Source organism: Pinus tabuliformis, chromosome J (assembly GCF_031772625.1).
Source record: "Pinus tabuliformis cultivar Carrire ecotype Pingquan chromosome J, CPIR1, whole genome shotgun sequence".
NCBI classification, from domain to species: Eukaryota; Viridiplantae; Streptophyta; class Pinopsida; order Pinales; family Pinaceae; genus Pinus; species Pinus tabuliformis.
In genome coordinates this window covers 775,842,820-775,866,811 of record NC_142295.1, presented here as the reverse complement: position 1 = coordinate 775,866,811, position 23,992 = coordinate 775,842,820, and positions in this window count along the sequence as shown.

Sequence of the window (23,992 nt, the reverse complement as noted above, 5' to 3'; positions counted from 1 at the left end):
GTCCCATGCAAATGCTTCTTTATATTTCCTGAATAGTTGGATGAGCTTCTTCTCTTGTTCGGAAGTTAGGTTGGCATTAATGTTTAAAGTCTTTCCTAGCTCAATTTATACAATTTTGCTATGTGAAATAGAAGTAGTAGGTATTGTTTGATCGTTTGTATCTTTAAGAGGATCCTCTTCTAATTCATTATCAAATGCTGCTTCTATCATGTGACATTGTATGTGGGATCTGGGTTCATCTTGGCTAATGAAATTATTAATGGCATCATCTTCTGTTTGGTCTTTGAAATCAAGGGCCTCTTGTATGGTTAATGGAGATCTAATATTTTTGGTGAGGTATGATACAGGATGCTTGTTAGTTTTTATTATTGTGACACTTGGCTGCGCTGGGGGGTATAAAGCTAGATTCTTAATATCCCCCCCCCTAGTAATGGTCATATTACCTTGTCAGCAGCCAATATAAGCATCGACAGTTGCGAGCCAAGGTCTGCCTAAGATCAATGGATGTCCATCAAGTCAATTTTTGGGGTTTATTATCAGAAAATCGGCCGGATACTCCCAGGAGTCAACGAATACCATAACATCATGTAGTGTGCCCTCTAGCCTAACTACAAATCGGTCAGCCAGTTCTAATAAAGTGGAGGTCGGTTCTACTGATGTAATGCCCATTTTTTGGCAAGTAGTGGTTGTTAAGATGTTAATTGCAGCTCCTATATCAACTAAGGCATTTGAGAAGGTTTGACCATAGATTTGTATAGTTACTATTGGATTTCCTGGGTCTTCGTATTTAATGGGTGTTTCTTTTCCTGATAATAAGTCAGATAAAGTGCCAACTACTTGGAATTTTGGGTTATTTGTTATTTTCCTCCTTGGTTTCTTTATACATAATTCTTTGATAGTCTTTGCATATATTGGGATGTCTTGAATGGCTTGGAGGAGTGGAATTTTTATGTACAGGTTTCGTAATTCTCCCAGAATGTCAAAATCAGGATATTGTATAGGTCGAGGTAAAATTAAATGTTCTAGGAATGGAGGAGAGGGTGTGGTTCCTGGATCATTAATTTGTTGTCTGGTCACGTCCTCTTCTTGTAACGGTTGTTCCACAGGTAACTGATTTCCAACTTGAACTGTTTTATCTCCCTCTATTTCAATGATACGCCCAGATCTTAATTGAAGGTCATTACACTCCCTTAGATCAGTTCCTATCTCTAGTGTTTCGATTATTTGAATGGATTGGACTGGTCTGTTATTTGGATTGGGGTTGGGTTGGGCTGGGAGTTGCGGCCTTAAGTTATATTGGGGGTTTTTTTATAAAGCTGACAGTGTAGGTTGAGGTAGCGGGATGGTTCTTACTAGCTGATTCATCGGTCTTTGCCAGTTTGTCTGCCAAGTTTGACTCTGTGAAGTAGGAGGGGTCCATTGTGGTGGATAAACATTTTTTTGCCAATATGGTGGTTTAAATTTGGCCAATTGGGTTGGCTTGCTTGATTCAGCCATGGAAATGATGAAGGGAATGATTGTTGTGACCAATTCGGGAAGGGAGGTTGATTTTGCCACATTTTATTATATTGTTGAGCATGATATTGCAGAGGCTGGAAAGAAGAAGCTGGGTCTGAAAACATACATGTTTTTCGCGGCTGCCATTGATGGCGCTAATTAAGTAGATACACCGATTCTGGCTCTTCTTCTGCTTCCTTGTATACTGCTTTCAATCTAGGAAGTGAGGGGCAGCTCTCTGTGGAGTGGTCTTTTGTACAAATGGCACAAATTTTGACTACATCTAATGGACATTCCTTATGGCTATGTTTCTTTCTACATCTAGGATAGAATATTGATAAATTCTATTCTGCTTCTGCTTGCTTTTTTTTGGCCTGCATAATATCAAGTTGTGTTGTCAGCGTCCCCAATATGTCAGTTTTAAAAATTTCTAATAAATTTCCAATTTCTGAACGAGTTACTCCTTCTGTCGAAATTCTATTATCTCTTACAAACCAATCATGTTCTGTTGGTTTTAGCCCTGTGCTGCCTCTCAAGCTCTTGATACATAAATCAATAATGTCAGCAAAATTTTCCTGATAAATGTCTCCTTTCCCCATAATGTTTAATGTCTTAATCCATTGTTCCTTTATTTCCCTAATTAATGTTTTTTTTAATACATTATCAGGTAAAGGTAATGATGCATAAGGAGATCATTGAAGATTATACTGGAAACGTTCAACATACTCTTCTAATGTTTCATTTGGTCTAGCTACGATCTGAAATATTTCATCTTTTAACTCTCGAGACCTGCAATAGTCCTGATATTTTTTTAGAAAAGACTCTTTCATTTGATCCCAGTTATTTATAACACCACCACCTAATCCCATAAACCATCTTAAAGCAGCCCCTTTTAATGTACAGGGAAATAATTTCAACTTCTAAGGATCGGTGGTATAGTCATATCCTCTACACAACACATCGAATTCAAATAGGAATGCATCCAGATCTTCTGATGTAAGGCCATGGAATGTAGGGATATGTTGAAGAGGAATTGATTTCATAGGTGCATTAGCTGTAGTATCCACAATGGGGTATTGTAGTGTAGAGGTTTTGGTGTTTGGATAGTTCTGGGCCATTTGGTAAAATATATACCAATAGCCTTTTGGGATATCTAGGAGGGTATTCCTGGGTTGTCGAGGGGGAATGGCTCTAATGGGAATGGCCTTAACAGCACTTCCTTTATCTGGGATGATGAGAGTGCCTAAGGTCTGGGGGGATTCAGGTACTTGAATTTCTTCAACTTCATTATAAACAATTTTTGCAGCACTTCCCTTATCTGGGCTACTTAATGGCTAAATTACCCTAAGAGGAGATTTTGGTTCTTCAGCTTCTCCTGTTTCTCCTCTTCCTTCACAAAGATTGCTAAGGTTCCCTTCCTGCAATGATTTTAGGCTAGAATTTTCAATTTCTTGAAAATCTTGCTCTTTGGTTTGACTACGCACCTCGGCAAAGGCTACAAATGGTGATCATGTGGCCTGAAGGGAACTAGTAGGCTATCTAGAAGTAACTTTTCTAGGTCCTACTGAAGGCTGAGATTTTGCTTTCTTAAGGATTTCGTCGATAAAGGTTGATCGGCCAAGGGTCACTGGCCCCTTAGCTTTATCAGGCTTGGGTAGAGGTTTGGGATTCCTTTCTAGATTTTTTTGCTTAGTCATGCACATAAATCAACTGTTAGGTTCTACCCAAACAAAACAGCAACAAATCTACAGGAAAGTGGGCAGGGGAGCAGGGCTATTACATACTCCACATGCAGGTTCTTACCTTCCGTTTTTAAAACCCAGTTCTTTCCTAACAGGTTCTTACACTACTCTGGAAAAGAAACAAATGGATACACTCTTCCCTGGCAACGGCACCAAAATGTCGAGCCGTAAAAAGGGTCTTTTTCACCTCTAATTACCTCACATTAACTTGTCAATCCAGGAACGATTTGTTATCTCAAAGAGTGTACTCAGTTTGAGGCGGTCATTTGTTAGAGTAATGCTAGTAGTATAGTGCTCAAGAAAATACAAGAGTAAACGGATGCTTAAAAGAAAATCTACTTACAGCAAAGCACTTTAAAGCCTAAATGATGCATTCAGAAGACTACGTAAATTATCAGTGAAGGGTACAGTAACAATAACTCATACCTCTGTAAAATGATGTAACTGAAGACAATCAAGGAACAGATCATCAATCTAGGAACTAGACAACGAATGTCAATGCTCGCTACATTTTCAGATCGTTCAATGCAATGGCAATGCAAATAACAGGAAATGGAACAACAGCTATAATTGAAACAGCAACTAGTCTTGATACACAGTGAAACCTTACTCTAAGAAAATGAAGGCAGCAATCGTACCCTACAGGAATCAAAGAGCAATCCTTACTCTAAGAATAAATCGGACAGCAAATAGAAATGGAACGACAACCAATTAGCAATGAAATATAGAACGACACTTAGAGCCAATTGTGAATATACAGTACCAAAATAAATAACACACACAACACACCTAGATATTGAGAGAAAATGGTAATCTGACTCTGATACCACAAATATTGATCTTAGTTATAAAGGATAACGATCGCAATTCATAATGGAACAACAATGTCAATTGAACAGCAATCAGAATGAAGTATAAACCATAGACGAATACAGTAATACCAACTTAAGAATATTACAGCCTGGTTACTTTGTAATTGAACAGCGATAGCATTCTGTAAAGAACAGTAATGTTACATTAATGACTTAAAGGAACAACAATATGTTATAAAGTCAGAATGAACAATGAGACCTTCCTGTTACAGAGAATGATATTGTAAATATAACAGAGCTGTGATAAAATAACAAAACACATCAGATTGCCGATCAAAGCTTATAATGGAAACCACACACGAACTAAAGATAATGGTATAGGAGAAAGTGTTCCACTAGGGCCGGGCCCTTAGACTCCAGGGACACACCGCTTGAAATTATTCCAAGATCAAAGATGGAACAACAACCAGATTTATATTAAAGAATTTAAAACAGAGTTACAGTGGATCACTTCTCAAAGAGATTCGATGATCAAAGTTTCAGATACAATGAGAAATTACATAAAAGTAACAACAACCCGTCCCCTGGGCTAGCAGTGCTGCCCCTTTTTATAACAACCGGGCGGAGATATCCATGATGCAAAAACAGGTAATATTACGATCCCTCAGGATCAGAGGATCCTGAGGGATTCGCCAAATTGTTAATTCTAGTTATCCCTTTGTTTTCTTTCGCCGATTTGATATCTCATTTTCCTTTCCTTGGCTGATATGCTTCAGTTTGGATTGTTGTGTCTGCATATGGTTTCCTGCCATAGGGACAACAGTTAACTCTACTCTGCCTTTTTCCTTGGGACGAAAATCTTTCGTATTTCCCTTTTTCTGCATAAGAAAATGGCGATTATTAGTTATCTTGCGTTACATATAATTCTCATAGATTTTTCCATATGTTATTATTAATTACCTAGTTCATGATGCAAAGGGATTATAAGTCTTTAAAGAAAAGATGAAAAAATAATCAATAAAACATACCTTCTTCAGTACTCCACAGTGGTATCAGAGCTTCGGGCTGTAAAGGTTAGACAAGCTTGTGTTGGTTTAGCTGTTTAATTCTAACTAGATCAAAGCTCAAATTAGGAGAAGGAGAGTTGGTTGAAACTAATCCTAAAGTTGGGAGAGTCTATCCTCAGAAGACAATGTTAGAGGAAGGTTCTATGGGGCCAGACCCTCAATTCATAGAAAGTTTCCTAGCCATAAAGTCCATGGTAGAAGAAATGTATAGAGAATTTAGAAAACACAAGGATGAAGATTCATCAGGCTCTAGACAAGACAAAGGAGAAGATGAGTCTCACTTCCATGACCACTCCAAAGGAAAAATGAAAGAGGAAAGCTTCCCCACACCTAATAATAGCCCTGTGCATAACAAGAAAGCATCTTTGATCAAACTAGATGTTAAATTCGATTTGCCTATATATGATGGAGAGTTAAATGAAGAAAAGTTGTACAATTGGATTAGACAAATTGATGTTTATTGCAGAGTACAGAACATCGACTCAGACAAGAGCAAGATTTAGCTAGCAAGCCTACGCCTAGGAGGCACTGCCTTGGTTTGGTGGGAAGGCAGAACCCAAGCTGATATGAAAAGACATGGTAAGACTATCTCTGCCTAGAGTGAATTTGTTTCTGCAATCAAAAAGCAGTTCTATCCATTGGCCTACATGAAAAAAGCCATGATGAGTTGGCAAACTCTTTGTCAGTTGAAAGGGAAAATTGTGCAAGGGTACACTCAAGAATTTAGAAAGAGAGCACTGATTATAGGAATCTCATTAGAATCACCTGAAACTCTTTTGAAGTACATTGGTGGTCTAGACAGCTACATCAGACATACTATCCTCATGTTTAATCCCACTATTATGGATGAGGTATCAGTACAAGCTACTCATCTAGAAGCTAGAGGAAAGAATGGAAGTCCAGAAGTTGGGGGACTATCCCAATCCACTGCAAGCAAGAATAGGGAGAAAAGAAAGTAGAAGTGGAAAGCAAGGAAGGCTAACACTGCATAGAAAAGCAAAGCTTCATGCACTCATTGTAAAAAGGATGGGCATGATGATGAGCATTGTTGGATCCTGCACCCAAAGCTGAGACCTAAGAAGTTTGAGGGCAATAAGAAGAAGATTGATGTAGCTATTCAAAAAGATTTGGGGTCAAATTTGGGGGATGAAACAACCATTGCAGCCACAGGTATAAAAGGTAATAATTCTGAAGCATCTACTAGTAATTCTGCACAATCTATTACTGATGAAGAAAATGAGGGAAAAAGACATGAGCTTTTCCATATTTGAGTTATTTCCTAACATCAAAAGATTGATACTTTGTTTGATAGTGGCTCACAAGTAAATCTAATTTCTGAAGCAATTGTAAAGAAATTGGGATTAGAAACTACACCTCACAAGAAACCATAACCATTAGGATGGTTGAATCATAAAGCACAACTACAAATGACTAGATCGTGCAAACTCAAGTTTTCTTTTGGGTCAGCATTTGTAGATGAGGTTGAGTTAGACATAATTCCTTTGGATATATGTGGAATTTTTTTAGGAAGTCCTTACTTGTATGATAGAAAAACTATTTTCTATAGAGCCGAGAACAAGTATCTACTTGTCAAAGATGGAATCGAATACTTTGTAAGAGCTCATAATCTCAATAATAATTATACTCTCATAAACTCAGGGCAGATGAAAAGAATGATAAATTCATGCAAACAATTCTTACTGATGGTTGTAAAGGAAAAGAAACCTAAAAAAACCAATGTATTTGAGCGTTGTAATGCTAAACAACAAGTTGATTTTGAAAAGGTTGTTTCAGGGTATGATATCTTGTTCCAAGAAGCTAAAGGTCTGCCACCCAGAAAGGAAATAATACATGATATTATTTTGCAGCAAGATGCTCCATTTCCTAACATTGGAATGTATAGGTTGTCTGCTTTAGAGAATGTTGAAATCAAGAAGCAGGTGCAGGAGTTACTCGAGAAGGGGTTCATTAGGCCTAGCACATCACCATCTGGGTCACCAATCATTTCGGTGAGAAAGACAGATGGCTCATGGAGAATGTGCATTGACTACCGAGCACTGAATAAGATAACAATTAAAAATCGTTATCCCCTTCCTCGCATAGATTATCTTTGGATCAATTGAAAGAAGCTATTTATTTCATCAAGCTAGACTTGCATAGTGGATACCATCAGGTCAGGGTTGCAGAACAAGATGCATGGAAGGCTACTTTCAAGACAAAGTAGGGATTGTATGAGTGGCTGGTTATGCCTTTTGGCTTAATTAATTCTCCTGCTATTTTCATGAGATTAATGAATGATGTACTCATACCTTTTCTTGATGATTTTGTTATTGTGTATCTGGATGACATTCTGATTTTTAGTAAAACATGGGAAGAACACTCAAAGCATGTTAAGCAGACATTAGATGTTTTGAAAAGAGAAAAACTTCATGTTAAACTTTCAAAATGTGAATTTGGCAAAGCATCTCTAAATTATTTGGGTCATATAGTAGGGGGTGGTGAATTGAAAATAGATCCCTCTAAAGTGGCAGTCATTGTAAACTGGCCTAAACCCAAGTCTGCTACATAAGTGAGAAGCTTCTTAGGGGTAGCACAATATTGGAGGAAGTTCATTTCTAACATTTCCTCAATTGCAGCTCCCTTACATGCTTTGATAGGATTGAACAAGGTGTTTCAGTGGGGAGGCAAACATCAGAAAGCCTTCGACACCTTGAAAGAAAAGATTAGTACAACACCTGTACTAGCACTCCCTGATCTTCAAAGACCATTTGAGATCCAAATAGATGCCAATGACTATGCCATGGGAGCAGTGTTGACACAACACGGTAAACCCATATGTTATCATTCTGAGACTTTTAATCCTGGAGTAGTTAACTATCCTACATATGATAAAGAATTGTATGCATTAGCTCAGAGTGTGAAAAAGTGGAAACATTACTTAATGGGCAAAGAGACAGTAATACATACTGATCATCAAACACTTCAATATCTACACTCCCAAACTAAGTTGCAACAATCAAGACACTATAGATGGATGGGTTTTCTACAACAGTTTCATTTAGTCATCAGATATAAAAAGGGCATAGATATTAAAGTTGTAAGAATTTTATCTAGACCCATTATAAATGCATCTACTATACTTAGGCATAATTCTGTGCTACATGAAAGCTACATTGAATAATATTCTCAAGATATAAACTTTAAATATGTATATGCAACTTTGAGTCAAGGCAAACGAGTAGAAGAATTGGATTATCATGTAAAGGACTGACTCTTATACCATTGTGGGAAACTCTGCAGTCCACAAACTGAGAAAGTAAAGATAATTAGAGAAGCACACACTTCTCTCATATCAGGTCACTTTGGGGTAAGTAAAACAATTGCACAGCTGCAAATATTTTGTTATTGGCCAAAAATGAATGAGACAGTTTCTAGATATGTAAGAGGGTGTACAATGTGTGCTAAAAGTAAGCCCAGCAATAGAAAACTAGGCTTGTACACTCCACTACTAGTTCCTTCTCACCCTTGGGAAAGTGTTTCCATGGATTTTGTTGGAGGACTGCCTAAATCTAGGAAAGGTCGTGATTATTTATATGTTGTTGTGGATAGGTTCAGAAAAATGTGTATTTTGATACCTTGTAATAAACAAATTATAGCTGAACAAACTACAAAACTGTTCTTTGAACATGTATGGGTTCATTTTGGACTACCCACTTCCATTGTATCTGATCGAGACACCTGATTTGTGGGAAAGTTTTGGTCAAGTCTGTGGGAACTGATGGACACCAAACTGAAGAAAAGCACAGCTTTTCATCCACAAACTGATGCCCAGACATAAGTAGTTAACGGGATAGTGATCCAATTACTCAAAGGATATTGCAGCAAACATCCTAAGCTTTGGGATGAACATTTGTGTTATGTGCAACATGCTTACAACAGAGAAAAGCATTCTTCTACCCAGAGATCTCCTTTTGAGACTTGTTTTGGTTTCACACCAAGGTCTCATTTGGATTTTGTCTTTGGTAAAGATACCACAGTTGATGGACACAATGATGTGGACAAGGCAACTAGGTTCATTGAACAAATCCAGGAGATCCACCCAGCAGTACAGGAACAGCTGGAAAAGAGCCAAGCCAAATACAAGGCTAGGCATGATAAGCATCGGATGGAGCATAGTTTTCAGGTTGGTGACCAAGTCTAGCTATATATCAACAAAGACAGAATGCAAGGTGAGTGTAAGAATCTAAAGCCTATCAGGTATGGACATTTTAGGATCCTAAGAAGATTAGTGAGAATGTTTTTCGCCTTGATCTACCAGCTTACATGCACATCTACTCAGTCATAAATGCAGATTGTTTGAGATTGTTCGAACCCTCTCTAATTGAGGATCCTGAAGAGTAGAGTCAATTGCCTTCTATTGATGACCTGCTACTTGAATATCTTAATGAATTGCGGGAAGACATAGTTTTAGATAGGAAGGTGAAGACGACGCACAAGGGAGATGTTGAGTACCTCAGAATTGGACTCAAGGGTTCAAATCCGAGCAGTGCAAAGTGGATAGAGATTGGACAAGTGAGACAATTGTACCCTGACTTAGTCGATGCTTGAAAACCAACTTTTGGTGGTCTAAAAGCTTTTTCAGTGGGAAGGTCATGATCCGAATTGGATCCATGAATAATAATCAAAGCACCATGGCTGTACCAAAACAGGATAGACTTCAAAGAATTATGAGCACGGAGCGATCAAGAAGACCTCTGAACAGTGGTAGTTGGCAGCCAGCGAGGAACGACGAGGACCTCGGTCAAAGTGTGCTGAACGAGGCCCATGGAGACTGCGCAGGAGGCGAAACTAGCACCTAGGAAGCCCGGATAGGGAAAAGGAGGCAGTTTCCGCTAATCGCGCATTGCTGGGAAAAATCCTTCGAGAAGGAGAGGCCCCGAGCACTCAGTCACATGAAAGCCGAGAAAACTATGGGGAAAATGCTAAAGGCTGAAGGTGGGACCCATGCTCCAAAACCCGCGGTATATTGGGGGCACCATTGGGCGTTAAGCGGATTTGGCTGAAACCTAGCAATTCCATTTAGTGCCCGATGCGTGGCAAGTGGAGGAGAGAAAAAACCGCCTCTCATCGAACACTAATGGTCGAGCAAGTCAACCACGCAAAATGAGCGAATGACGTCGGATCTAGTGGCTCCAGATCTAACAGCTGATAATGCGCCCAATGAAAGAACCGGATTTGACAGGGGATTGAGCCGTGATGTATAAGGATTTGAGGTATGATTTGACTGTTGAGGTGGCAAATGAGTCATTTCCAACGTAACCAAGAACCGAACCGACGAGGAAAAGTTGGTGCAGTTCGTAGGAGGACAAGTGGCCACTCCCTGTGAGCCATTAATGATGATGCCAAGATAGGGAACTCCAAGCGAGAAACAGCAGGTGATCTGACGAGGGGGAAGAGGAAACGAGCAGTCATGAGAGCGACTGGCTTTAAAGCCATGAACAGAGAACAAAAGACAGAGAGAGGACACCGAGAGGAAGAACCAGAGAAAGAAGAAGACAAAGACAGAGAACGAAGAGACAGTGAAGCAAAGAGTAGAAAGACAGAGAGCCGAGCTGACCTGCAGCATAAGGCAGCATCGAGCCATCCCTGAGAGGATCTGTTGGGGAACTGAGCACCACATTGGGCTCCTCCCATTGAAGACTAGAGAGGTCAAGACTTGGACAGGAAAAGAGTCTGTCCACTCTAGTGGCTTGGGGAATCCAAGGACCACCTTGCCAAGCAATTTTATTTCAGGAGACTCAGGTTGAGCTCCTCATTGTAATTCTCTGCTTTAAAGACACAATAAAAGAAGGCCACCACTCAAAGCTGGATTGGAGACGTAGCCCTGGAAGATAGAGTGAACTCCTTATTAATTGTTGTGTTCTTGTATTTTCTTACTGTGTTTCTCTGTTGTTTTCCATATTTCCAGTGTCTGTGTATTTTGCAATCTAATCGATCCATTGCCTAAAATGACATAGACACACACCAACACATGAGTCTGTAATACCTTCATTCATTAATTAATTAACTGAGGTCACTCAAGGGTGATTTTCAGATCAATAGAAATTATCTTACATCTGTTAAGGACTCTGTAGACCCTAAAGACATGAAAGGGTCTACTCGATCCCTTGTTCCTGTGGGATTCCCTACATTGAAGGAATTGGTCGCTCCATTAACCAGAGAATCCAAGAGCATGCAACAAACATTAGGCACAATTGTTCCCTAGCTGAACATGCAGAGAAATCCAAGCAACATGTCTACATTAAGGATTTCATAGTCATTGCTAAGGTAGATCACTTCCACCATAGAAGGCTTAGAGAGGCTATTGAGATTGAGAAGCATGCAATCAATATCAGCAAGGATGATGGTTGAAAATTAAGTAAGAGCTAGTTTCACTCCTTGTTTCCCCCCTCTCTTTTTTTTTAATTAATAATTTATTTCAAAAATTACATAATTTTCTTTTTATAATTTAATTAATTATTTTATTATATTCAATTTTTATAAGAATATTAGCTTATTTTAATGATTTTTCTTATACTTGAATTCTCAGATCTCTCTCTCTCTCTCTCTCTCTCTCTCTCTCTCTCTCTCTCTCTCTCTCTCTCTCTCTATATATATATATATATATATATATAATTTATCTTCTAATACTTTCTATACAATTTTTAACCTTCGTAATATTATTAATTTTATTTAATTCTTATAATATTGTAAATTAATTTAATTAATATAAATTTATTTATTGAATTGAGGCTTATGTGATCCATATCAAATTTTTGAGACACGAGAATCCACACTTGTTGGTTTGAAATGCCTCGGAAAATGAATTTTGATGTGATTATCGCAGAAAACCTGTCTCAAAAATATAAATATATGTTATTAAAATCAATAAAGACTAATTCCTAACAACTAGTTTATAACTAAATATCTAATGGCTAATTCCTAATTTCTAACCCTTGTAATGTTATTAATTTTACTTAATTCTTATAATATTATAAATTAATTAATTTAATTAATATAAATATATATAATTAAAATAAATAAAGACTAATTATATGGCTATCTCTGGACCCTGATGCACCCTTGCTATTTATTCTTCACGATTGATTGGGTTTTTCACCAAATTCTAATAATGTGATTAATTCGAAAGACATTATTATTTACAATATGGATCACAAAAGTCTAAGATCGAAAATTACTTATTTTTTATTGGGCTGAGAGGTGTTCTTGGCCCAAGATGCTAGAGATGTGTAATGTTAATGTAAACATTTTGACTTGGTAAAAATAAAAATAAAATATTGTAGAGACATGTAACTTAATGTAACGTAATATAATGTAAACATTTTAACTTAGTGAAAATAAAATAAAAATAACCCTATAAAAAATAATAATAAAAAAAAATAAAAATGACTTATGGTATTGGCCTATGGTATTAAGAACCCATGGTATTTATGGAATATAACCTATTCATGTTATATTTAGATGCATAATTAGTTATAGAAATTGTAAAGGTAAAAAGTTTTTATGGATATGTTCACATAATGTGTATATGTGCCTAGAAGCTTTAGAGCTTCTTGGAAGCTATTGGGTTTCAGAAAGGTATTTTTAAGAAGTGTAAAGTTAAACAAGATTGCACAAAGTATAGAACAATAGTTGCTTATTCATTCTAATGGCTTCTTTGATAATCACTTTAATATAATATATGTAATATATTCTCTTAATTTATGTGTAATAATGTGCTATAGAAATAGAGTTCCTATAGATCTAGGATGGTAAGTTTAGACATGAATAAGCTTAACTATGAAAGTGAGTTGGGGTGAGGGGAGGAGATAGGAGAAATATTAGGTAAAATGTAATTATTACATTTTATCTAATATTTATGCCTACCTTCATCCACTTTTTATAATATTATATTTTATCCAATATTTCCCATAATTGATCCACTTCTTATTGTAATTTTTCTTTAAATTTCAAGTTTAAAAGTAAACAAACTCAACTATAAAATTAGTAGGGTGAGAGGAAATATTGAGTAAAATGTAATATTTAGGTTGGAGTGTGATGGGAAATATTAGGTAAAATGTAATCATGTTATAGTTTAATTAACAATTCCCTCACCACTTTTTACTGGGTGGAAGTAGTAATGAATATCGAGTAAAATATCCAATTTGTATTAAAAAAATCTTTATATTTGAAGTTCGTAAGTAAACTTAACTCATTTGTAAACATTTGATCCCAATATGGTAGAGATGTTGTAATGTTTCACATTTTGACTAAGTGAGAATAAAATAAAATAAAACACAAAATTAATAATTATAATTAATAATTAATAATTAAATCAGCCTAGATCTATCTTAACTCCGGATCTAACAAACTCCAAGAGAAATTAAATTTCTTAAAATACAAACTTCCTTTAAAATAAAAAATAAAAATAAAATCATTCCTCTCAACACTCAGTAAATTTAAAATTAAAATAAATCTAATTAATAAACAACATCATTAAAATTAAAATCAATTAAATTAAAATTTTCAAAACAAACGCATAACTCTGGTTTTTTTAATAAACATAGATATTTCAATTAAAATAAAATAAATTAAAACTTTAAAGCCAACGAAGTTCAAAATTTTCAGGGTTCCACAGATAACGAGTACGCACACCATGCGCTCTTTTAAGACCTTGTAGATCATGTCTTCTTACTCTAGTAATGTGCCCAACAATACAATGTCGCAACATGATATGTGGATGTAAGTTCATTAATTCATATGCATGCTCTCTTTTATGCTCCACTAAAGAGAAATACATGTCCAATATCATCGACTCAAATTTGATCTCTTTTATTATGTTTACCAATGTTTTTAAATAATGGTTCGCAACCATTTGAGTTTGTAAGGTTGAGCAAATTCAATAAATCACTATGATATTCTCCCAAATTATATATTTTGTTGAATAGAAACTTCAAATTGTAAAAGTTGATTTTGCAAGGTTGAGCAAATTTAAAAGAAAACCAAATGTTATTTCAAATTATATATCATGTTGAATAGAGGTTTAAAATATTCAAAGTAAGGATTTAAGGATTTTCGTTTTTCAGCTTCTTTAATTTTTTAAATATTTTATTTTATTATTTTTAATAAAAAAATAGATTTATATTAATGGTTTTTATTTAATTAATATATAAATCATTTTAAAATATAAAATTCATAAATATCTATGTATAAATTAATTTTGATTATTTAGAAATTCTTTTTAATTCATATTAATTTATCTAGGTAGTATAATATCCATATTAATTAATCTAAATAAAATAGTGATAATAGTAGAAAGTTGTATTTATATCATAGAGGAATTAAAACTTTTTATAAAAGTAAAGCTTCAGTTGACCTTTGACATCTAAGATGCCCATTGTTGCCACTAGCTAGTATGCATCTTATTGATCCTTTTATTAAAGTAAGTGTTTTTTTGCCATTTGCTTAGTTATCCAATGGAGCAATAAAACTGGTATGAATTGTCAATGTAATTCATAACAATATAAGTTGAACCGACTACCATAGCAAAACTATGAAATGTGATAAGAAGGCCACAATCATTTAATGAATCCTTCTTTAAAGCATTGAGAAGTAGGGACCAATGCAATAGTAGATATTCCCTTAGTAACAAATATTTTTAGTTTTCTTTGTCCCTTTTCCAAGAAGATAAAGTAGGCATGTTGTATTCTTCTATAATTATAGGCATTCAAGAATTAGGATGTTCTTGTGATTTCAGTTACAAAATAATGACAACTACCTAAACAAGTAATTCATCCTCACCTTCCACCCACATATTTTGGAAGATTTAGGAGGGTGGTGACACCTATCCAAGTGGAATGAGGGTAAGGGGAAGATGATTCCAAATATACTCAAAAATTTGTTCACTCAACTATAGAGCAAGTGAGCAGGAGAACCATATCCAACAATTAGTGATCAAATGGGAGTTGGAGAACCCATTAAAAATATTATTAATGGAGGGAGATCTAGTTCGTGATCCACTTGCTCAAAAATTTGTTTTTGACCCTCCTAGTTAGGAGTTAGATATGTTGGCTAAAGAAATAATAATGAACATATGAGTTCTATAGTAAGTTGGTTGATAACATTCCCACCCTAATGAATCAAGACATCAAATTCACACATGAAAGTTGTGCCATGCTAGGTCAAACCATATATGCAACTATCAATGAGCATAGGAAATATAATTTGTGGGTTTTCCACTCAACATATACCCTCAAATATGACTATATAATAAATGATTAACCAACCTCTTTTTCTGATTGCTTGGTTATCCATCAGAGCAACAAAACCAATATGAATTGACATCATAATTGGAAACAATATGAGTTGAACTAGCAATCATAGAATAACTGTGAAACATTGTAATAGATTTGCAACTATTATGTGAATCCTTTTGAAAAACATGAAGAGAAATAGGGCTTAACATAATTGTAGGTCTTGTTGTGGTAATAGCCTCTAATATTTTCAGTGTTGTTGTAGCAGCTACAACAACCCCCTAAATTTTCAACACTCTAAAATTTGGAGCCCCCATTTTTAAGTCCTTATAAAATGCATTATGATAATTTTTCTAGAACTCATTTGACCTAAGTTTCTTCCAAGAGATTACTGCACTAACTTTTCTTAGAAACCCTCGTCACAAGATTTTGCAGCTGACTGCATCGCAAATTTACATAACAAAAATTAAATCTAAAGAGCCCATTACCATAGACCACTACCATAGATTGCAACACAAACCCGTCTACTTACTAAAATTGTGATTTGTGTCTAAATAATGTCTCTCCACAAAAAAAATATGTGTTAATTCAACCTAAATTGTGGTTTTGTGGCTATTCACTTAGCTAGCGGTAACTAGCCTCAATTGCATTGCCTTATCTCATCCCATAGTTCACTTAGCAGTCATGCATTTATGGTGTTGGTCCTCACATGTGTGATCAAAATTATATATAAGGCCCACCCCCCCCCCCCCCCCCCCCCCCCCACCTCTTATTCATTTTCACACTGCATTTTCACTTTGCAATCGCGCTCACTCAGTGAAAAGTATCCCCCCATACCATGATCTATGCTTGCAACCTGCGACTGCAACTTGCATGGACATAGGTTAGTACTGTATCCTTTCCCTATAGTCCCAGTTGCATTTTGTCTATTTGAGTCAATTGGATTACCTCGACTATTCATCTTCCCAGTGGTTCACCTTCTCCAAACTTCCCTTATATAAACCCATTCACTTAACCATTTTGAAACACATCAAAACTCACCCCCTGCACTAGCAGGGATCCCCGCTAGCTCCCAGAGTTTCCCCTATACTCATAACACCTTTCCAGACTGGTGGAACCCACTCTAATACTCACATTCTCACCTCACTTTTGGTGTCCATTGTTAGCGCTCACCACACATTGCATACCACCATCGTAGAAGACAATCCAACCCCTCCACTTACTAATCCCATGGTCTACGACTAGGCTAACTGCGATCCACTCTTCACAACAAATAACCACTACATGGGGTAGTTGAAACTCCTATGCAAACTAACTTTGCGACCTACAACCTTAATCTCAATTGTCTTTTGCCTTTGCAATTTGTTGCTAGGATCACCGCAGTTTGTCTTCCCAATCTGCGGCTAAGGCCAACCACACTCTAACTTCATAACTTGCGGTCCATTATTTTTAGTGTTTTATTTTGTGATTTTCCTAAAATTTGTTGTAACCATGAATATTTTTGAGATGCTAGGTACTATTGACCTCGATTTCTTCAACATTTAATTGTCTACAAGTGACATGGCTCCAATGAATAGAAAGAGGCCAGACAAGGAGATCCTAGAGAGCAGTATCAAGGGAGTGGTAGATAACCCTCTTGAAAAGGTGCCCATATACACAAATGCTTCTTGCTACATAGATATGATAGTGAAGATGACTTGGGATGAGATATACGGATCATTTTCTAGAAAAGAGGTAGATGTGCCATAGGACATAGAAGATTGCCAAGTATACATTAATGTTAAGAAATAATGGTTTCACAAGGTTGCAACACATTTGACTGTCTTCCTATTTGCTGAAAAAATTGATCAGGTTCCTCAGCATGTGGATGAAAATGATATAATAGTCAGAAATGAACAGGGTGAACCAGTGGTATCTTACACGACATCTGACATATATAAACACTACAAATTTACCAAGCATCTTACAATACTCAATACAAAATGGTTTGTTGGATTCAATAAACTGAAAAAGGATATCTTAAAGTCTTAGTGGCAGGATCCAGGAAACTTTAGCCAAGTGTTGATGGAATTTAAAAAAATAAATCACTCAGGAAAGCATATTAGATGTTGGAAACCATTTGTTGCAGGATGTACCGCAAATTGAATGCGGAGAAATTTGAATAAATCTAAATTCACATGATGTGTGCGTATACAACAAATGCAACCATCTTCAACTGGGAAGATGTTTGGGCCTCATCTATTCAGAAAAAACATCAAGATGGAAAAGAACATACATGAAGGAAAATAATCAAAATCTACATGGCATCACACTTGCTTGGAGCATTGATCAAAACATTCCTCTCATACACACATATTGTAAAAACCTTTGGGATCCAGGATATAGAGGGTTGTATGACAGGATTACCCAACACTTTATTTCAATGATATATTAGGAAATTTTTGGCACAAACACTCCCTATATGTCAGATAGGGATCGAGAAACAAGATGTTTAAGTTTTATTCATTACCAAAGATATGGCATTCATCAGGGTATTTGGAGCATACAAGCCTTCTCACCAATTACCTACATTCGTCAGCGATAAAGTAGTAATGCAAGAAGTATCATACCAACTTTCCACAAGGGTAACTAGCTCATTGGTGAAATATAAGAAAGCCCCATGGCCCACATTCCCTTTGAATATTAGGGCCTATTGTATTAAGCATTTCAAGGATGTCGAAGCAAAAACACAAGATTTGGTATGCTTCAGGTTTGGTGAATTGAGCTTTCACAAATATGATTCAAAAGGAATTGCCACAAAACATTGCAAAGTAGTCAACTATAGTTGGGAATATGATTTACTTGTTGATGAAGATGACGAATGGGTAACAAAAAAATCAATGCCTCTAAATCCTTGGGAAAATCCCAAGGAATTGGCACTTTCGAGCTCATAAGTAACCCTGAACCATCATATGGGGACTCTCAAGAAAGAATGAATTTAGAAGAGAGAAGAGTTGTGCTAAAGAGAAATAAGAAGAGGAGGCCAAGAAAGAAAGGTTAAAAAAGAAAAAGGTCGAACGTGAAGCAAAGAAAGATGAAGAGGAGGAGGCTAGGAAAAATCAAGCTAAGGAAGAGACCAGGAAAGGGAAAGTTGAGGAGGAGATTAGAAAGAAATAAGCAGAAGAGGAGAATTGGAAAAGGAAAGAGGAAGAAGAGCAGAAGTAAAAAGACGAAGAAGAAAAGAAAAAAATGAGGCACTAAAGGAGAGACGACAAGAAGTATAAAGGAAGAAGAAAGAATAAGAATCCAGAAATAAAGACAAGGAAAAAGAAAAGAAGAGACAAGAAGAAGAAAGGAAAAGAAAAGAAGAGGAAGAATCTAAGAAGAAAGAAGAAGAATTAGCTAAGAAGCTAGAGGACGAGCTCATTGAACTAACTGATAGAGACCAAGAAGGAACCAAGTCTCACAACTTGCAGCTAGAAGAGACTATACCCACATTGGATGTATAGCCTCCCAAAATCTGTCACTGGAGGGCACCTTCCAATTGATGAAACAAGTGGTACCTTTGAGGAGGAAGAGTGAGTATTGTACCTATCACACTTCAGGTTTGATGAATTCAAGAAAAAATATACCATGAGAGGCATAAACACTTAGTAAGAGATCCAAAGAATCTCACATTACTTACCATTGAGAGATTTATAGTGGTCGAAATTGAAGCTAACCTAGTTTCCATAGCTTTTGTCAAATCTTCTTTTTGTTTTACCACTGCACATAATATAGAATGGTTGGTGGGTGAAGTGAGAGAGTTAAAGGAAAATTTGGCAAAGTCACAACAAGAAATAGACAAGTTGCGTGCCGAGAATGAATTTCTTTCAAACTCGAGTACACATAAAGAATATTTCAGGGCATCCATCTTGGAGGAGATAAAGGTCATATAAGAAGTCATCAAGTTGGTTTATGAAGGAATGATCACCCTTCATAAGACAATATCCCCATTATCAAGATTGCAGGGATAACTTAAGGGAAGAGGAGCATTAATAAAGCAAACCTAATTATTTATATAATATCTCTTTGAAAGGATCAAAGAGTATCTAGATGCACCAGAAGGGCTTTCAAGAAAAGATAGAATGAGCACTAATAAAGATAACGAAAAAATCAAGATGTTAGTGAAATCACATGAGATTTTGACCAAGGATATCACCATAATGATAAATTCATATCAAACACAATACAATGAGTTTGAAGCTCTAGTTGAGGAGTACAAAATTATCCCCTCTATTGGTGAAATTGGAACAATAAGACCTGAAGGAGAGATTTGGCAGGAGGACTAGGAGAGACTAGAGAATATGAAGCAAGTGGCTACTGAAGATAACTTGGAACCTACAAAGGGAACAATTTCACAACAAATTGTGGGACCAACCAAGTTACACACTAAACTATTTGGGCTTTCATATTAGATACAACTAGACGTGAGGATTTTTTTGTTGGATGCTATAAAGTGTCAAATGAGATTGGAAAGTGAATTTTCAAAGAACTTCCAATCCATAGATTCCAAATATAAGGCTTATTAGATGAATTTGACACAAGAGTTACACAAAGAGGCACCTAACATGGCTTTCATGGGTTTGGATCAATGAAATAACTTTGTCTCTTGAAATTCCTTATAATTTGTAAATAAATTTATTTTGAAATCAAAGTTAATAATAGAATTTAGTAATAAAATTCATTTAGGAATTAAAGGTCATAAAGTAGGTGAAGAGTCATGAGGGAAGTTGAAATGTCATGGGGTGCAATTTCACCTCATTTTGTATAAATATACCCTCATGGCTAGTTAGAAGGGACCTTTAGTTTTGGACTCCATTTGAGCACTTTGTTTAGGAGAGCTTGTAGATTCTTTTGAGAAATCAAGTGATAGCTTAGTATTTCCACTATTGGACTTCATGGATGCTTCTTGTAATGGTGCAATAGACATTTCATCTTTCATAAATTCATTGAGCCAAGGCAGTGATTTCATGCATGGATTGCTGAGCATTGTGAGACTTATATAGTGGTGATTCGATGGTATGTGTTTGTATTTACATTTGTTAAAGTTAATGAACTATTTCATCCGTTTACACCACATATTTTATTTTAATTTGTATGTTATTCATGCTTTTATCATTGTTGTTGGTTGCAAAATAATCATCAATTGATAAATGAATCCTTCTATCCATGTATCTTAATTGAAGTATGTTAACATCCTTCTTGTAAAGATTCATGTTATTTACTTCGGTTTTTTGTTATGTATTTTGTCTTACTTGCATAGTATTTAATAAAGCTATTATAACTTGTGTTTGTTATGATTTATATTAGTTTTCTACACATTGCTCATTCCATTCAAAATAAACTTTAAAAAACATGCTGGAAGCTAGGCCCACATATTGGATGGGACTCCTATTTTGAATGGTGTAAGGTCTAATTCCGATTTTGTACCTAGAGATTCCCTTATTGTTGGGGGAACATTTTGGCTTATCAACAAATTTGGTGTTAGAAGGAGGGAAACCATTGCATGGCTAGAATATTTCCAAATTTCTCTTCTTTTGGGATTTGATAATGATAGTAATCAACTGGATTCCACATCACCAAATCCTCTAGTGTGGGAACATCCTGAAAGCAGAGAACTGCCATAAAGTCTCAAGCGGGTATTGATGGTAGCTTATGATCAGTTAGGAACTCTTAGACCTTTTACTTGTGAGTACGCTAGGAGGTTTGAAGCCTTCCTAGTCACACCTATCTTACCCCATATGCATGCCCATAGAGTTGAAACAACCCACCAAGAAGTATTAGTTGGTATTGTATAAGAATTGGTTAATGCTTTTTTGGACGATTTGGTTGATTCTATAGAGAGAAATTCTAAAGAAGGAAACAAAGGACCATCCACTTTGGAAAATCCAGAAGGTGAAAATTTGGAATCACCAATGGATGGTGAGAACATAGAAACCTTGCTAAACGGTGATAATTTTGAGGGCAAGAAAGAAAGCTCAGACTCTTAGAATGACAGAGAAACTCCAAATAAAAATATTGTTGGTAACCAATAACTGGATTGGATGTCCCAAGAGGCATTAAATATTTCAGGTGTTCTACACCCATTATCTCGCCATCCAAAGAATTTTATTATGAAGTTCGATCTAGATAAGCCCACCACTACCGAAGATCATATCAACAACTTCTTTTTGTCACTAATATTATTGGATGTGTAATTCAAAGATGTGGCTTACGGGTTCTTCCCTTATACACTTGAAAATAAATCTGCAACTTGGTATTGTAGTCTTTTAGTAGGACTGACTACTAATTAGGGAGACTTTAAGAAGGATTTCCTTGAAAATTTTGCTAAGGAGAGAATACAAACAATTTTATTGAAAGAGATAAGTTCCTTGAAGATGGGGAACAAGGAAAAGGTAAAGGAATTCAATAAACACTTTACTACTATTTTGAATAAGTTTCTTGTTGATTTTCCACCCCATGATTAGATAACATCTGATTATTATACGACAACCCTACCATATAACATTTCTATGTTTGTTAAAAGGGATAACAAGGGTACGTTAGTCAAAATCTTTATTGAATATTTGGCAGTTGAGAAATATCTTGTGGCAATTGGAGTGCGCAATATGTAAGATGATTCAAAGGCCAGTGGTAAGAATCCCCAATCCTCTACAATTAAGCCCTTTGAGAAATAAACTCTTGATCTAGAGACTATAGTTAAATCACTTAAGAAGTTGACTAATGAAATTTCAGATTTGAAGAGAAGTATAAGTGAGAGTTCATCAAGTAATAAGCCCTTCAAGCTATTCCTCAAGTGAAACAACAACCCCCCAACTAAGTATGTTTAGAGCTTGAATGTAAATTTGAATATGGAAGAGTTGGGGATGGACAACTACTACACTTTTCATCAATCAATTCATTCAAAAAAGACATGTCCACAATGGGTAAATTAAATGACCCCAATAATCAGTAAGTTTCTTGATGACCACGCTAGTGAGGACCAACTTGAACAACGAAACAAAGGACAAGAGGCTACCCGAACGGAAGACGACACTAATACAGGGTCACCTATGTTGATATTGGAGATGGTTAGAGGTGGTGAGGATCAGTTGATTAGTGAATATCAACCCACTAACCCTTCAAAGTCTTATAATGTGAGGATTAAAGGATAGGTGGCTCAACCTACTCTTGAGGAGAAGAAAAGGATCTTTCTGAGAAAATTACTTCCTCCTAAAACTATTGCTTAGATTCCAACTTCCCAACCTACAAGTGGTTAAACTTCAAAAAGGAACCTCAGAAACTACTAAAGGAAATTCCAAGACACTTGAGTTATCTAAGAAACCCTCTAAGTCAACCTATTCAACTCATTCTACTCAAGACAAGAGTGTGCAAAATAATATGGGATATAGTATAATTGAATATATGAAGAAACAACAAGCTAACATAACATTCTTTGGCATTGCTTAGTTACCCGAGCAAAAAGAGTTGATTATTAAGACTTTATCATCAACTTCAATGACTAAACTTGTTTCTACTTCCGTAACGTTGCATGTTTATCAACCCGAAGTTGCCACAAACACTGAAGCTATCGTAAATGTAGCAAATGTGGGAGCTAATTCACGATCACAAGTCCCCCCATTTTTGCTCACTTTTGATATTTTCAACTAAAATGTTCATAAATGCCTAGTTGATTCTAGTGCATCGACAAATGTAATGCATTTATCTATCTACAGAAGTAGTAATGCTAATCAAGATAATATTGATGCAAAGATTATTCAATTGGGTAGTGTTAGAGTCCTATAGTGATAGGATTCATAATTTTGAATTGGCTAAGGTTAAGCCTTGTAATATTGTACATACCTTTGCTTTCTGCAAATGTTTTCCATATTAAAAATTTTAAAAATGTAAAGGGGGTATGTCCTAAAATAAATATAAAAGGAAAAAAAGAATAAGAAAAGATCAAAAAATGTAAATATATGAACCCCAAAACCAAAAATAGATCATGAAAGTGTGCAAGTCTAAATGCCACTACTATTTTACAGCTTTACTATCTTAAATAATGGTTGTGTGCAGCTTGTCATATATGCCACAACCCATGGTAGTCGAATTTCTTAATCTTGACTATTTCATGCTTTGAATTTTATGTTTATATATAGAGAATAAAATCTTACCAAACAATTTAATTTTGGAAGATCATTATATAGGTAGAGAAAATAAAAGGAGCTCATCAGTTTAATCTGAGCCCTTGGGTGATATAAGGTTAGAATTATATAGTTTACGTTTCAAAAGAAAAATGAATGATAAGGGTTTTCTAGCCTAAATGCACCCAAATAAAATGAAGAAAAAATGGTAGGGTAAGTAATGGGTATGTAGAAGAAAGGTTACTGAGGTATAAAGTTGATTGGATAAAAGCACATTTATCATGCTTAATTATGTGTTCCAATGTGCATGAGCATTTAAGAAAGCAAAAACAATGGTTTACAAGTTCATTTAATTAACTCCCCTACATTCATTTCATCCTTATACTTACTAATTTCCCCATCCACAAGTAAGTTCTAGTACTAAAAATCCTTCAACTC